The following is a 17698-nucleotide window of genomic DNA, read 5'->3' as shown; positions in this document are numbered from 1 at the left end:
AGTATAATATATGAAAGAAGTACATGATAAGTTAAAGTTGCATACTGTACGCCCTAAAGCAACCGCCAAGAAACAAAACAAAACAAAGGACATAAAACCGAAGACATAGCGTGACTGGAGAGGGGCTGCACTGACAACAAGGTCAGTCATGGCGGTATGGACGCAGATGCTGCTCAGCATGTGGAACATCAGAACTACGCAAGCCCTAAGCTTCAACTCTCAACGGTCTCAGCCCCAAAGGGTCAGAAAATTTCCATCCTGGTGTGGATGCCATCCAGGAGACCCTTGGGGCCTTTGGAAAGAGAGAACAGGCTGAAGAGGAAGGATAACTCCAAGCACAGACTAGAGAACAACTGTCAACCTTGAAGAAACACCATGAAGATGAGATCACTCATCACATAAAGGAGATTTAGCCCCTGCGGAAAGATACTGAGCAGCACAAGCAAGGGATCAAGAAATTAATAAAATGTGATGATGATTAAGTACACACAGTTCCCCACAGAATGGCTACATATCATTGCCCACTTCTTTGTAGACATAGTTCTGGTTTCATTAATATCTGTGTGCTGCCAATGGATTATAATAAATTGTTATCAGTGAAAAAAAATGGAATAAAAAATAATCCAAAACAAAGAAAAAGGGGAAAGGAGAGCAAAGAACAAATGATAGAAGAATAGTAAGATTGTTGACTGAAAACCAACAATCTCAATAACCACCTAAAATGTAAATGGTCTGAACAACCCAATTAAAGGCAGAGATTGTCATATTGTGTAAAAAAAGCAAGACCCAAATATACGCTGCCTACAAGAAATCCACTTTAAATAGAAAGACAGAAATAGGGTAAATTGTTATAGAATACTCCAACCAAATGGAGCAGAATACATGTATTTTTTTGTTAGTGCACAAGAACATTCACTATGATAGACCATTAAAATGTCTCAGTAGGGCTTCCCTGGTGGCACAGTGGTTGACAGTCCACCTACCGATGCAGGGGACACGGGTTCATGCCCCGGTCTGGGAAGATCCCACATGCCGCACAGCGGCTAGGCCCGTGAGCCATGGCCACTGAGTCTGCACATCCGGAACCTGTGCTCCACAATGGGAGAGGCCACAGCAGTGAGAGGCCCGTGTACCGCAAAAAAAAAAAAAAAAAAAAGAATCCACCTGCCAGTGCAAGGGACGTGGGCTCGAGCCCTGGTCTGGGAAGATCCCACATGCTGCAGAGCAACTAAGTCCGTGCACCACAACAACTGAGCCTGTGCTCTGGAGCCCACGAGCTACAACTACTGAGCCCACGTGCCACAACTACTGAAGCCCGCATGCCTAGAGCCTGTGCTCCACAACAAGAGAAGCCACCAAAATGAGAAGCCCATGCACCTCAAAGAAGAGTAGCCCCCACTCGCCACAACTAGAGAAAGCCTGTGTGCAGCAATGAAGACCCAACACAGCCAAAAATAAATAAATTAAATAAATAAAAAAATTTAAATAATTAAAAAAAATAAAATGTCTCAGTAAGTTTGAAAGGATTTATGTCACAGAAAGCATGTTCTCTGACTACAATGGAATTAAATTAATAACAGAAAGGTCTCTAGGGAATCCCCAAATATTTGGAAAATAACACAGTTCTAAATAGTCCATGGGTCAATAAAGAAATCAAAGAGGAAATTAGAAAATATTTGTATATGAATGAAAATTAAAACACAATGTATCAATATTTGTGGGATGCAGATAAAGCAGCACTTATAGGGAAATTTATAACATTAAAAGTCTACATTAAAAAAGAAAAAAAGCATTAAAGTCAATTAAGAAAGTAGAAATAAGTAAGCAGAGGAAAAGGAATTACAAAGATCAGAACAGAAATCAATGAAATGGAAAACAAAAACAATAGGGGAAAATCAATGAAACCAGAAGCTGGTTCTTTAAGATCAATAAAATTGATAAAACTCTAACCAGAATAATTAGGAATAAAATAGAAAAGACACAAATGGCCAATATCAGGAAGGAGAGGTGCCATCACTACAGATTGCACAGTTATTAAAGGGAATATTGTAAATAATTTTATATCAATACATTTAATAACATATGAAATGAACAAATTCCTTGAAAGACACCAATTAGCAAAGCTCACTCAAGAAGAAATAGGTAATCTGAATAGCCCCGCACATATTAAAGAAATTGACTTCGTTTAAAACTTTCCCACAGAAGAAACTCCAGGCACAGATGGTTTTATTAATGAACCCTACAAACATTCAAAGAAACAAAATACTAATTCTACAGAAACTTCTCCAGAATACTGAAGAGATTGGATCACTTCCCAACTCACCCTATAAGACCAAGCAGTAACATGACAAAGAAAGATACAAACCAACTTCCCTCATGAACAAACATGCCAAAAAATCTTAACAACATTTTAACAAATCAAATGCAATAATATATAAAAAGATAATACATAATGACCAACTTGTGTTTATCTCAGGAATTCAAGGTTGGCTTGACATTAGAAAACCAATCAATGTAATTCACCATATTAACAATTCAAAAAAGAAAAACTATATGATCATGTCAATATTCCCAGGCGATACGGTTCTGGAGATGAGAGAAGTGATTCCATCAGTGAAAGAATTTCCTGATCAACATCATTGAAGATTACTCAAAATTTTCAAAGGCTTATGAGCCCAAGTTTGTTACTACATTATCATATTTACTGAATATATTTTCTGGAAAGTAACTTTAATACAGTTTACTCTCAAGGGAAAAAAAACAGATTTTTGAAATGTGGCTATTGAAATCCAACGTCTGAGACAATTGGTAAAATGTCAAAGTATTTGGCTTTGAGGAAAATAAATGCAGATCTTTAGTGAAAATAATAGATTCAGAAAAAGAATTTGACAAAATCCAACATACATTTCAGATAAAAACTCAGCAAGCCAGAAATAGAGGGGAACTTCCTTGACCTGATAGTGGACATCAAAGAAAAAACCTACAGCTTATATCAAATTTAATCATAAAAGACTAAACAGTTTTCCCCTAAGATTAGGAATAGGGCATTAATACCCACTTTTACCACTTTTCTATTCAAATATATTGGAGGTACTAGCCAGTGCAGTAAAGCAAGAAAAAGAAATAAAGGTATTCAGATTAGAAAGGGAGGAGTAAAACTGTCTTTGCAGAAAATATAATTGTCGAAAATCTAATGGAGTCTATTTTTCTTAAAAACACTACCAAAACTAATAAGTGAATTTATCAAGGTTGCAGAATAGATCAATTGTCTTTTTACTAGCAATGGAAATAGTAATAAACAGTACCATTTATAATAGCATCAACAATATGAAATACTTAAGGATAAAGCTGACCAAAAATGCACAAGACTTATACATTGAAAATGACAAAACATTGCTGAGAGAAGTTGAAAAAGGCTTAAATAAATGGAGAGACATACTGTTTTCAGGAATCAGAAGACAATGTTGCTAAGATGCCAGTTCTCCCCAAATTGATCAACAGATTTAATGCAATCCCAATCAAAATCTCAACAGGCTTTTTTGTAAAAAGTGATAATTCTAAAATGTTTACAGAAATACAAAGAAAGTAACATAGTCAAAACAACTTTGAGTGGTAAGAGCAAAACTGGAAAATGCCACTACCTGACTTTAAGATTTCTTATAAAACTACATTAATTAAGACAGAGTAGTATTGGCATAAAAATAAGCAGATCAATGGAACAGAATAGAAACGCTAGAAATAGACCCTTGAATATGTAATCAGGTGATTCTGACAAAGGTGCAAAAGCAGTTCAATAAAGAAAGTATAGTCTTTTCAACAAATTGTTCTGGAGCAATTGGATATCCATCCACATGCAAAAACTAAAATTTGATCCATACCTCATACCATATATAAAGATTATCTCAAGATATATTGTACATCTAAATGTAAAACCTACAACTATAAAATCTGTAGAAAAAACAGGATAATATCTTTGTGACCTCAGGCTAGGCAAAGATTTCTTAATATGATGCCAAAAGTACCATCCATAAAGAACAAATTGATAAGTTGGAACATTATCAAAATTTAAAACTTCTGCTCTTTGAAAGACACTATTAAGAGAATGGAAAGACAAGTCATTGACTAGAAAAATATATTTTCAAATCACATATCTAATAAAGGACTGACATCCTAAATATACAATGAACTCTCAAAACTCTATAGTAAGAAAACAACCCAATAAAAATGGGGAAAATGTTCTACAAGATACTTCAAAAAAGAAGACATACAAGAGGCAAATAAGTAATTGGAAAGATACTCAACATTGTTAGTCATTAGGAAAATGTAAATTAAAACCACAATGAGATATCACTACACACCTTTTAGAAGGGGTAAAATTAAAATGACCTTCCATATTAAGTGTTGATGAGGAAGTGGAGCAACTGGAACTGCTCATAGGAGTATAAATGGTACAACCAATTTGAAAAATAGTTTGGTAGTTTCCTTAAGAATTAAATATACACTTACCTACCATATGATTCAGCCATTCTACTTCTAGGTATTTATCCCAAAGAAATATAAGTACGTGTCTATGCCAAAGTTGTAAAATAATGTTCAATGTGTAATAGCAAAAAACTAGAAATTCCCCTAATATCTACCAACAAGTGAATGGATGAATAAACTGTGGTATATCCATACAATACCACTCAGCCATAAAAAGAATGAATGATCAACACATGCAACAGTATGAATGAATCACAAAATAATTATGTTGAATGAAAAAAAACAGGTTAAAAACAAGAGAGAAAACCAGGTGGAAACGGGGTCCTGAAACAAGTATGGAAATTAAAGACTCTGGGGGGACCCAGTCAGAGGGACCCTCTCACACTTTTGTGAGTTTTATTTTTAGGAGCTCCACCAGATTCTTACAGTGATTATCGGAGAAAAATCTTCTCATGCTTCCAGCAGGGGGAGGAAAAAGTTAACTGTTTTGAAATACCCCAGACCATTCTGGGGTTTTGTCTGCTTTTTGGTTTTGGGTTTTGTTGTTTTTTTCTTCCAGTTTTGTTGAGATATAATTGACATACAGCACCATATAAGTTTAAGGTGTACAGCATAATGATCTGACTTACATACATCATGAAATGATTACCACAATAAGGTTAATGAACATCCGTCATCTCATATAGACACAAAATTAAAGAAATAGGGAAAAAAAAATTTTCCTGGTGATGAGAACTCTTATTATTTACACTCTTAACAACTTTCATATATAACACACAGCAGTGTTAATTTATCCTGTTGTAGATTACATCCCTACTATCTATCTTATAACAGGAAGCTTGTACCTTTTGACCACCTTCATCCAATTCCCTCCACCATATACCTCTGGTAACCACAAGTCTGATCTCTTTTTCTATGAGTTTGCTTGTTTGTTTGTTTGTCTATTTGTTTTTGAAGTATAATTGACCTACAACACTCTATTAGTTCCTGGTGCACAGTGTAGTGATTAGATGTTTCTGTACATTAGAAACTGATCATCACAATAAGTCTAGTTACCATGTCACCATACAAAATATTGCATAATTATTGACTGTGTTCCCAACACCGTACATTTCATACCCACACTTGTTTATTTTGTAACTGAAAGTTAGTACCTCTTAAACTCCTCACCTATTTCTCTCATTCCCCCACTCCTCTCCCCTCAGGCAACCACTCATTTGCTCTCTGTACCTATGACTCTGTTTCTGTTTTCTTATGTTTGTTCATTAGTTTTGATTTTAGATTCCATATATAAGTGATATCATACAGTATTTGGCTATTGTAAATAATGCTGCAATGAATATAAGGATGCACATGTTTTTTCAAATTAGTGTTTTTGTCTTTTTTGGATAAATACCTAGGAATGGAATTGTTAGATTGTATGGTAGTTCTAGTTTTAGTTTTTTTGAGAAAATTCCATATTGTTTTCCATAGTGGCTGCACCAATTTACATTCCCAACAACACTGTACAAGGGTTCTCTTTTCTCCACATCCTCACCAACATTTGTTATTTGTGGTCTTTTTGATGACAGCCATGCTGGTGGGTGTGAGGTGGTATCTCATTGTGGTTTGATTTGCATTTGTCTGATGATTAATGATGTTGAGCATCTTTTCATAAGCCTGTTGGGCATCTGTATGTCTTCTTTGGGAAAATGTCTCTTCAGGTCTTCTGCCCATTTTTTAAATCAGGTTTTTGTTTTTGTTTTTTTTTTGAGTTGTATGAGCTGTTTATATATATTGGGTATTAACCCCTTATTAGTCATATCGTTTGTAAATATTTTCTCTCATTCCGTAGGTTGTCTTTTAGTTTTGTCAATGGTTTCCTTTGCTGTGCAAAAGCTTTTAAGTTTAATTAGGTCCCATTTGGTGTTTTTGTTTCCTTTGCCTTAGCAGACAGATCCAAAATAATACTGCTACATTTTATGTCAAAGAGTGTTCTGCCTATGCTTTCTTCTAAGAGCTTTACAGTTTCCAGTCTTATATTTAGATGCTGAATTCCTTTAACCTTTGCTTATCTGTAAAACTTGATCAGTCCTTCAAATCTGAATAATAGCCTTGCCAGGTAGAATATTCTTGGTTGTAGGTTTTTCCCTTTCATTCCTTTAAATGTATCGTGCCACTCCCTTCTGGTCTGCAGAGCAATATGCTCTAGGGGTGTCCCCTATATGAGCTGAGTGGGCCCTTCTGTTGTGATGGACTGACTACTATAAGTGTGCTTATAGGCATGGCTGAATCCTGGCCCAGTTGATTGTCAGGTTTTGCTTAGTGCAGAGGTTTCCAGCTGCTGATGGGCAGGGCTCGGTCCTAGCCCAGCTAGCTGTATTGCCTGGGGAGTCCCAGTCCTGGTGCTGGCCCACTGGTGGCAGAGCCAGGTCACAAGGTGGCTGGCTGTAGAGGCCCAGGGGGTCCCGAGGCCAGGGCCGGACCACTGGTGGGTGGGCCCAGGTCCCAGGATCTCTGACTGCAGGGGCCTTGGGGGGTCCTGAAGTTGGTATGGACCTGCTGGTGGGTGGGGCCAGGTCCCAGGAGGTCCCAGGGCCGGTGCTCACCCACTAGTGGGTGAGGCTGGGTCTCAGAGCTAGTGTCAGCCCGCTGGTGGGCAGGGCCAGGTCCCAAGAGCTGGCTGCAAAGTCCCAGGGGTCCCAGGGCTAGTGCCAGTCCACTGGTGGGTGGGACCATGTCCTGGGTCCTCTGGTAGGTGTGGCTGGGTCCTGGGATGGCTGCAGGCTCAAGGCGGTCTAGGGCAGCCTGCCTGCTTGTGGGCGGGACTGTGTCCCCACCCAGCTAGCTGATTGTCCCATTTCCCAGGACTAGAGCCAACAGGCTGATGGGTGGGGCCAGATCCCTGCATTAATAAGCTAGAGGGAGGGGACTCCCCTGGTGGCACAGTAGTTAAAAATCCACCCGCCAATGCAGGGGACACGGTTCGAGCCCTGGTCTGGGAAGATCCCACAGGCCGCAGAGCAACTAAGCCCATGCGCCACAACTACTGAGCCTGTGCTCTAGAGTCCGTGAGCCACAACTACTGAGCCCGCATGCCACAACTACTGAAGCCCGCATACCTAGAGCCGTGCTCCGCAACAAGAGAAGCCACTGCAATGAGAAGCCCGTGCACCGAAATGAAGAGTAGCCCCCGCTCACCGCAATTAGGGAAAGCCTGCACACAGCAACAGAAGACCCAACGCAGCCAAAAAATAAATATAATTAATTAATTAAAAAAAAACAAAAACAAAAACTTAGAGGGAGGATTCCAAAATAGTGCTTGCCAGCTCCAGTGTCCTCGTAATAGAATGAGCTCCCAAAAATGGCTGCTACCAGTATCTATATCCCCATAGTGAGCTCCCGTTCCCTCCTGCCTCTTCAGGAGGCTTTCCAAGATCAGCAAGTGTGTCTGACCCTTCTTTCAAATTACTGCTTCTGTCCTTGGTCTTGGAGTATGTGAGAGATTTGTGTGCTCTTTAAAAGAGAATTCTCTGTTTCCTACAGCCCCCTGGCTTCCCCAAAATCAAACCCCACTGGCCCTCAAAGCCAAATGTTCTGGCGTTCATCTTCCCGGTGCAGGACTCCCCAGGTTGGGGAGCCTGATGTGGTGTTTGGACCCCTCATTCCTTGGAGAGAACCTCTGCAATTGTGATTATCTTTCTACTTGTGGATCACCTACCTGGGGGTGTGGGTCTTGACTATACTGAGTCTCTGCCCCTCCTACATCTCATTGTGGTTCCTTCTTTATAATCTTTAGTTGCAGAAGATCTTTTCTGCTAGTCTTCAGGTCATTCTCATTGACAGTTGCTCTGTAAATAGTTGTAATTTTGGTGTGCCCATGGGAGGAGGTGAGCTCAGGGTCTTCCTACTTTACCATCTTTACCTCACACTTCAGAGCGTTTTTAACAAGGCCTGCCCTCAGGAGAAAACTATTTCACTTGAACCTAAACTGGTGTTTTTTCAGAGCCTAACTGAACAGGGGAAAGGGAAATATGCAACTCGTATACACTCTAGTCTTCCATATGGAAAAAGAGGAATACCCAACTCTAGCCCACTCTATTCATTTTTCCCCTTGTAACTGGGTGGGTTGGGGAGTGGGGTGGTCTGAGAAGCACTTGGGAAGTTCATAGTTCAGAAGAATAGGCTCATTAAAAAACTGAGACCTAATCAAGGGCTATAGAATGCTTCCTCTCCTCCCACATCTTACCACCACATTGCTAAAAGTCTATTTACTGAAGTTCCTTTGACCCAGTACATAATGTCCAGCTATCAAGAAAAAATTACAAGGCACTCTAAAGGGTAAAAAAGCAGTTTGAAGAGACATCAAAAACAGACTCAAATATGGCAGATATGTTGGGAATATCAGAACAGGAATTTAAAACAACTATGACTAAGTACTAAGCACTCTAATGGACAAAATAGACAGCATGCAAGAATAGACAATGTAATGTAAGCAGAGAGCTGGAAATTCTAAGACAGAATCAAAAAGAAATATTAGAGGTCAAAGACACTGTAACAGAAATAAAGAATGCCTTTGATGAGCACATTTAGTAGATGGCATACAACTGAGGAAAGAATCTCTGAACTTGAGGATATCTCAATAGAAATTTCCAAAACTGAAAAGCAAAGAGAAAAAAAGATGGAGAATAAAGCAGAAAAGAATATCCAAGAAATGTGGGACAACTACAAGAAGTGTAACATACATGTAAGAGGAATACCAGAAAGAGAGAAAGGAACAGAATACTTGAAGCAATAATAACTGAGAATTTCCCCAAATTAATATCAGCTACCAAGCCACAGATCCAAGAAGCTCAGAGAACACCAAGCAGTACAAATATAAATATATCTATACAGGCATATCTAGGAGATATTGAGGGTTTGGTTCCAGACCACCTCAATAAAACAAATACCTCAACAAAGTGAGTCACATGAATGTTTTGGTTTCCTAGGACATATAAAAGTTATGTTTATACTATACTGTAGTCTATTAAGTGTGCAATAACATTATGTCTAAAAAAAACAATGTACATACCTTAATTTAAAAATAATTTATTGCTAAAAAAATGCTAACCATCATCTGATAATGAAGGGTTGCCATAAACCTTCAATTTGTAAAAAAGAATTATAATTGATATGCTAAAGAGAGAAAATGGGTTCATGTAAAATGCTCAGTTAAAACCATAAAAGGCAGAAAAAGAATGAAAGGCAAAAACAGGAACAAAGAACAAGGGCAATGAATAGAAAACAGAAACAAATACGGTAGATATCAATCCAACTGTGTCAGTAATCATTTTAAAGTCAATGGTCTAAATACGCCAATTAAAAGACAGAGATTGTAAGAGTGGATCAAAAAACAAAATGCAACCTGTATGTTGTCTACACAAAACCCATTTTAAATATAAAGAAACATACAGATCAAAAGTAAATGAACAGAGAAAGATATATCATGCTAATATTAATCAAAAGAAAGCAGGAGTGGGGACTTCCCTGGTGGTCCAGTGGGTAAGGCTCTGTGTTCCCAATGCAGGGGGCTCAGGTTCAATCGCTGGTTGGGGAACTAGATCCCCCATGCATGCTGCAACTAAAGAACTTACATGCCACAACTGAGTCCACATGCCGCAACTAAGAAGTCCACATGCCGCAACTAAAGATCCCACATGCCGCAGTGAAGATCCCACATACCACAACTAAAGACCCAGCGTGAGCCAAAAATAAATAAATAAATAATAAATAACTTTAAAAAAGAAAAAGAAAGCAGGAGTACTATGCTGCGCATGGGAAATTAACATAATATTGCAAGTCTAGTATACTTCAATAAAAAACTTTTAAAATAAAAAAAGAAAAGGAGTAGCTGTATTAATTTCAGACAAAGCAGACTTCAAAGTAAGGAAAATTATCAGGGATAAAGAGGGGTATAACACAATGATAAAGGAGTCGATTTTCCAAGAAGACTTATCAATCCTTAATGTGTATACCTAACAAGAGAGCATCAAAATACACGAGGTAAAAATGGATAGAACAGCAAAGAGAAATAGATGGATCCACTATTACAGTTGAAGACTTCAACACCCCTCTATCAGAAGTGGCCAAATCTAGCAGGCAGAAAATCAGTAAGAACATAATTGAACTCAACAGCACTATCGATTAACTGGTTGTATTTGACATCTACTGACCACTTCATCCAACAACAGCAGAATACATATTCTTCTCAAGCTCACATAAAACATTCACCAAGACAGACCACATCCTGGGCCAGAAAACACACCTTGACAAATTTAAAGGAATAGAAATCATACAGTGTCTGTTCTCAGACCACAATGGAATCAATCCAAAAATCAGGGACTTCCCTGGTCGTCCAGTGGGTAAGACTCTGCACTTCCAATGCAGGGGGCCCAGGTTCAATCCCTAGTCAGGGAACTAGATCCCACATGCATGCCGCAACTAAAGAGCCTGCATGCCGCAACAAAGATCCCGCATGCCACAAGGAAGATCCCACATGCCACAGCGAAGATCCCACGTGCTGCAACTAAGAACAAGCACAGCCAAATAAATAAATAAATAAACATTTTTTAAAAAAAATCCAGAAATCAATGACAGAAAGATAGCTGGAAAATCCCAAAATACTTGGAGATTAAACAACACACATCTAAACAGTTGGGTCAAGGGAGAAATCACAAGACAAAATTTTAAAATATTTTAAACTAAATAAAAATGAAAATACAATTTATCAAATTTTATGAAATGCAGCAAAAACAATCCTTAGAGGGAAAGTTATAACACTGAATGCACATATTAGAAAAAAAATCTAAAATTAACGATGTAAGCTTCCACCTTAGGGAACTAGAAAAAGAAGAGCAAATCAACTATAAGTAAGCAGAAGAAAAGAAATAATAAAAATTAGAGCAGAAATCAATGAAAATGGGATTTCCCTGGTGGTCCAGTGGGTAAGACTCCACACTCCCAATGCAGAGGGCCTGGGTTTGATCCCTGGTTGGGGATTCCACATGCATGCCACACTAAGAGTTCACATGCCACAACTAAACACGCCTCAGTGAAGATCCCGCATGCCACAACTAAGACCCAACACAGTCAAAATAAATAAATATTTTTTAAAAAAAGAATTTATTCTTAAAAATAAAGAAATCAATGAAATTGAAAACAGGAAATCAATATAGAAAATCATACAATGAGGTACCACCTCTCTCCAGTCAGAACAGCCATCATCAAAAAGTGTACAAGTAATAAATGCTGGAGAGGGTGTGGAGAAAAAGAAACCCTCCTACACTGTTGGTGGGAATGTAAATTGGTACAGCCACTGTGGAGAACAGGATGGAGGTTCCTTAAAAAACTAAAACTAGGGTTACCATATGATCCTGCAATCCCACTCCTGGGCATATATCCAGAGAAAACTCTAATTCAAAAGAAACATGCACCCCACTGTTTATAGCAGCACTATTTACAACAGCCAAGACATGGAAGCAACCTAAATGTCCATCAACAGCTGAATGGATAAAGACGATATTGTACATATATGAAATGGAATACTACTCAGCCATAAAAAAGAATGAAATAATACCCTTTGCAGCAACATGGATGGACCTACAGATTACCATACTAAATGAAGTAAGCCAGACAGAGAAAGACAAATAAAGACAAATAACATATGAGATTGCTTATATGTGGAATCTAAAAAAAAGATACAAACGAACTTATTTACAAAACAGAAACAGACTCACAGACATAGAAAACAAAATTATGGTTACCAAAGGGGAAAGGGGGGGAGGGATAAATTAGGAGTTTGGGATTAACATATACACACTATTATATATAGAATAGATGACCAACAAGGACCTACTGTATAGCACAGGGAACCATACTCAATATTTTGCAATAACCTATACGGGAAAAGAATCTGAAAATTCAGATATATATATATATATATATATATATATATATACATATATATACATATATATATATATATATATATCTGAATCACTATGTAAAAAGTGAAAATCCCTCTACCACCATATCCCCCATTCCATACCCCTTCTTATTTAAAAAATTATTTATTTATTTATTTTGGCTGTGCCAGGTCTTAGTTGTGGCATGCGAACTCTTAGTTGTGGCATGCATGCAGGATCTAGTTCCCCAACCAGGGATCGAACCCGGATCCCCTGCACTGGGAGCACGGAGTCTTACCCACTGGACCACCAGGGAAGTCCCTCCATACTCCTTCTTAGAGTTAAGCATAATTACCTATTTCCTTCCAGATACTGTTATGCACTTGCTATCATAAAGTATACATAATTATTTTAATAGAATTGGCATCAACTACTCATATTATACTCTTAACAACATACTTAGGTTATTTGCTATTCTTTGTAGTTGCCATGTAATATTCCAAGCTGTGCATATATCATAATTTACCTAACTACGCTCCTATTGATGAACATCTAGGTTATGTCCAGATTTATGGTACAATCAGTATTACACATATATCTTGGAGAAATATGTGAGTATTTCTCTTGAAGTGAAACTGCTAGGTCAAAGGGCATGCCTGTTTTCAATTTTGATACGTATTACCACAATGTCCTTTAAAAAGATTTTACCACTTTACACTTTTAACAACAATATATTATTGCCAATTTCCCTATACCCTTACCAAATTTGGACATAAGTATTTTAATTTTTTTCCAGTTTGATGGGTAAATAAGTGGTATCTTATTGTTTTATTCCATATTTCCCTGATTACCAATGCTCAATAAACATTTGTAGTTCTGAGAATTGTCTATTCATAGGCTTTGCCCATTTTTAGTGTCCTTTTAAAAAAAATTAGGCTGTTTTTTAGAGCAGTTTTAGGTTCACAGCAAAATTGAGAGGAAGGTGCATAGATTTCCCATATATCCCTTACCCCTACATATGCACAGCTTCCCCCACTATCAAAATCCGACATCAGAGTGGTACATTTGTTACGATCTATGAACCTACATTGACACATCATTATCACCCAAAGTCCATAGTTTACATTAATGTTTATTCTTGGTGTTGTACATTTTATGGGTTTTGACAAATATACAGTGATATGTATCCACCATTACAGTATCATATGGAATAGTTTCTATGTCTTAAAAATCCCCTGTGCTCTGCCTTATATCACTCCCTCCCCCCAAACACCTGGTAACCACTGATGCTTTTATTGTCTCCATATTTTACTTTTCCCAAAATGTAATATAATTGTAATTATATAATTGAAATCATATAGTACGTATACTTTTCAGACTGGCTTATTTCACTTAGGAAGATGCATTTAAGGTTCCTCTATGTCTTGATAGCTCATTTTTTTTAGTGCTGAATAATATTCCATTGTCTAAATGCACCACAGTTTGTTTATTGAGTCACTTGTTGATGGACAATTGGTTTCTTCCAAGTTTTGGAAGATCAAGTGGGAAGAACGGGCATTTTGACAAAATTGAGTCTTCCTATCCATGAACATGGACTATCTCTCCATTTATTTAGTTATTGATTTCATTCATCACAATTTTGTAGTTTTCCACATAAGGATCTTGTACATATTTTGTTAGATTTATCCCTAACTATTTCACTTTTGGGGGATGCTAATGTAAATGGCACTGTGTTTTTAATTTCAAATACCACTTGTTTGGACTTCCCTGGTGGCACAGTGGTTAAGAATCCACCTGCCAATATAGGGGACACCGGTTCGAGCCCTGGTCTGGGAAGATCCCACATGCCATGCAGCAGCTAAGCCTCTGCACCACAACTATTGAGCCTGCGCTCTAGAACCCATGTGCCACAACTACTGAAGCTTGCGTGCCACAAATACTGAAGACTGCATGCCTAGAGTCTGTGCTCCTCAATAAGAGAAGCCACCGTAATGAGAAGCCCACGCACCTCAACGAAGAGTAGCCCCTGCTCGCCCCAAGTAGAGAAAGCTCGTGTGCAGCAACGAAGAGCCAAGACAGCAATAAATACATAAATAAATAAAGTAATTAATTAAAAAAAATTAAACATCTATCCATGAACTAAAATAGACCTGGGAAAGCCCAAGCATTCATTTAAGAACCTCTGCACCTTAAACTTATGCAGTATTGTATGACAATTATATCTCAATGTAACTAGAAAAAATAAAGGGGAAATAAAGATATTCTAAGAAAAAAAGATTGGAAATAATCTATTAAAAAAAAAAAAGAACCTCCAGCCACATAGTGGAGCAAAAAATGGACAATAACCACACAGAAAGAACTGCTAGGCAGATTGGCTTAGCAGAGATATCTGGAAACATCTAGGAATAAAGAATAAAGTCAGGGGTTATCAGTATAAGCCAGGCAGCAGATACATAGTCCGAGAGCAGCAGCCTGCTCTGCTTTGCAGCTGAGGACCTCAACAACCCTCATGACATCCATGGACTCCATGCAGCTTTCACAGTGCAAGACTCTGTAGTGTTTGACAGTGAAGATCCCAGTGGTCTGCTCCACAGAGGACACTGGAAGCTTTCACTACTGAGGTAACCAACAGCCATTGCCACTACAAACCCCCAGGGAGGACGCTGCCATACCTCTCCATCAGAAGGAGCTGCTGTTGCACTGCCTGAGGACCAGGGCTTCCAGCCCCCATTTCTCCCCTACACACACCACTTTAACACTGTGCAAGACAAAGAACTGGACAAAGAATTCAAAATAACTGTTTTAAGGAAGCTCAGCAAGCTACAAGAGACTACAGACAGATAATTCAATAAAATCAGGAAAACAATATATGAACCAAACAAGAAGTTCAACAAGAGGGACTTCCCTGGTGGTCCAGTGGTTAAGACTCCATGCTTCCACCACAGGGGGTATGGGTTTGATCCCTGGTCGGGGAAATAAAATCCTACATGCCATGCAGTGTGGCAAAAAAAAAAAAAAAAAAAAAAAAAGAAGTTCAACAAGAGCTAAAAATTGTAAAAAAAAAGAACAAAAAAACAAAAAAATATTCTGGAGCTGAAAAATACAGTGAATAAAATAAAATATGCAATCAAAAGATCAACAACAGACTTGATCAAGCAGAAAAATGAATCTATAAACTCAAAGATGGGTCATTTGAAATCAACCAGTTAGAGAAGAAAAAAGAATAAAAAAGAATGAAGAAAGACTACATGAATTATGGGGCATCATAAAGTAAAACAATGTAAAACAGTGTTTGCATTACAGGAGTCCCAGAAGGAGAAGAGAGAGAGAGAAAGGGACAGAAAGTTTAAAGAAAAAATAATTGAAAACTTCCCAAATCTGGGAGGCATATGGACATTGAAGTACATGAAACTCACAGGTCCCCATATAGATTCAACTCAAAGAAGACTTCACCAAAACACATTATAATAAAACTTTCAAAAATCAGATACAAAGATAATTTTGAAAGCAGTGAGAGGAAAAAAAAAAAAACTTCATCTCATACAATGGAACCCCCATAAGGCTATCAGTGGGGCTCTCAGCAGAAATCTTGCAGACTAGGAGAGAGTGGAACAATATATTCAAAGTACTGATATTAAAAACTTCCAACCACATATGGGAACATATGTATATGTATAACTGATTCACTTTGTTATAAAGCAGAAACTAACACACCATTGTAAAGCAATTATACCCCAATAAAGATGTTTAAAAAAAAAAAAAAAAAAAAAAAACTTCCAACCAAAAAGTTTTCCCCAGCAAAGCTGTCCTTCAGAAATGAAGGAGGGATAAGACTTCCCAAGACAAACAAAAGCTGAGGGAATTCATCACCACTAGACCTGCCTTATAAGAAATATTAAAGGGGGTTCTTTAAGCTGAAATGAAAGAAATATGGATTAGTAATGTGAGAAAACATATGAAAGTATAAAACTCTCTGGTAAATGTAAGTATATTATCAAGTTAAGAATACTCTACTGTAATGGTGGTGTGTAAATCACTTAACTCCACTATAAAGATTAAAAGACAAAAGTATTAAAAATAAATATAGCTACAATAATTTGTTAATGGTACACAATATAAAAAGATGTAAATTGTTGCATCAAAAACATGAAATGAGGGAGGAGTAAAAGGGTAGAATTTTTGTATGTGATCAAAGTTGTTATCAGCTTAGAATAGACTGTTACAACTATAAGATATTTTATGTAAGCCTCATGGTAAGCACAAAGCAAAAACCTATAGTAAATACACAAAAGATAAAGAGAAAGGAATCAAAGCATACCACTACAGAAAATCATCAAATCACAAAGGAAGATATGAATACAGGAAGAAATAGAGGGACTACAAAACAGCCAGAAAACAATGAGAAAGTAAGAAGGCAATCCCATTTACAGTATTATCAAAAACAAAATTAGAAATAAATTTAACCAAGGAGGTGTGTAAGACCTATCCACTGAAAACTATAAAACACTGATGAAAGAAACTGAAGAAGACACAAATAAATATAGATATCCCATGTTCTTGGATTGGAAGAATTAATGTTGTTAAAATGTCCTTACTACCAGAAGTGATCTACAGATTCAGTGCAATCCCTATCAAAATTCCAGCTGCGTTTTTCATAGAAATAGAAAAAACAATCCTAAAATGTATGAAACCACGAAAGACCCCGAATAGCCAAAGTAATTTTGAGAAAAACAAAGATGGAGCCATTACACTTCCTGACTTCAAACTATATTATAAAGCTATAATAATCAAAAGAGTATGGTACTGGCATAAAAACAGACATGTAAATCAATGGAACATATAGAGAGTTCAGGGCTTCCCTCGTGGTGCAGTGGTTGAGAGTCTGCCTGCTGATGCAGGGGACACAGGTTCGTGCCCCAGTCCAGGAAGATCCCACATGCCACGGAGTGGCTAGGCCCGTGAGCCACGGCCACTGAGCCTGCGCGTCTGGAGCCTGTGCTCCACAATGGGAGAGGCCACAACAGTGAGAGGCCCGCGTACTGCAAACAAAACAAAACAAAACAAAACAAAAAACAGAGAGTCCAGAAATAAACCCCACACATATACAGTCAACTAACCTTTGACGAGGGCACCAAGAACACACAATGCGGAAATGATAGTCTCTTCAACAAATGGTGGTGGGAAAACTGGATACTCACATTCAAAAGAATGAAACTGGGGACTTCCCTTGTGGTCCAGTGGCTAAGACTCTGCACTCCCAATGCAGGGGGTCCGGGTTTGATCCTTGGTCA

The 17698-nt window shown here is 37.8% G+C and overlaps 1 protein-coding gene across 6 annotated transcripts in view; it reads right to left on the bottom strand.

Moving 5' to 3' along the window:
* Nucleotides 1-17698, bottom strand: part of ST7L (suppression of tumorigenicity 7 like) — a 135573-nt gene that overhangs the window by 10090 nt on the left and 107785 nt on the right. For all 6 annotated transcript variants that reach the window (XM_089917934.1, XM_089917939.1, XM_089917938.1 and 3 more), the window contains one exon: nt 1-17698. This exon is cut by the window's left edge and continues 10090 nt beyond it; it is cut by the window's right edge. The gene's annotated coding sequence lies outside the window, so the exon portion shown is untranslated.

Source organism: Delphinapterus leucas, chromosome 1, assembly GCF_059928025.1.
Source record: "Delphinapterus leucas isolate spDelLeu-1000000601 "Yukka" chromosome 1, BTC_Dleu_Yukka2, whole genome shotgun sequence".
NCBI classification, from domain to species: domain Eukaryota; kingdom Metazoa; phylum Chordata; class Mammalia; order Artiodactyla; family Monodontidae; genus Delphinapterus; species Delphinapterus leucas.
The sequence above is the reverse complement of the archived record's forward strand: the minus strand, read 5'-3'. Positions and strand labels throughout refer to the sequence as shown.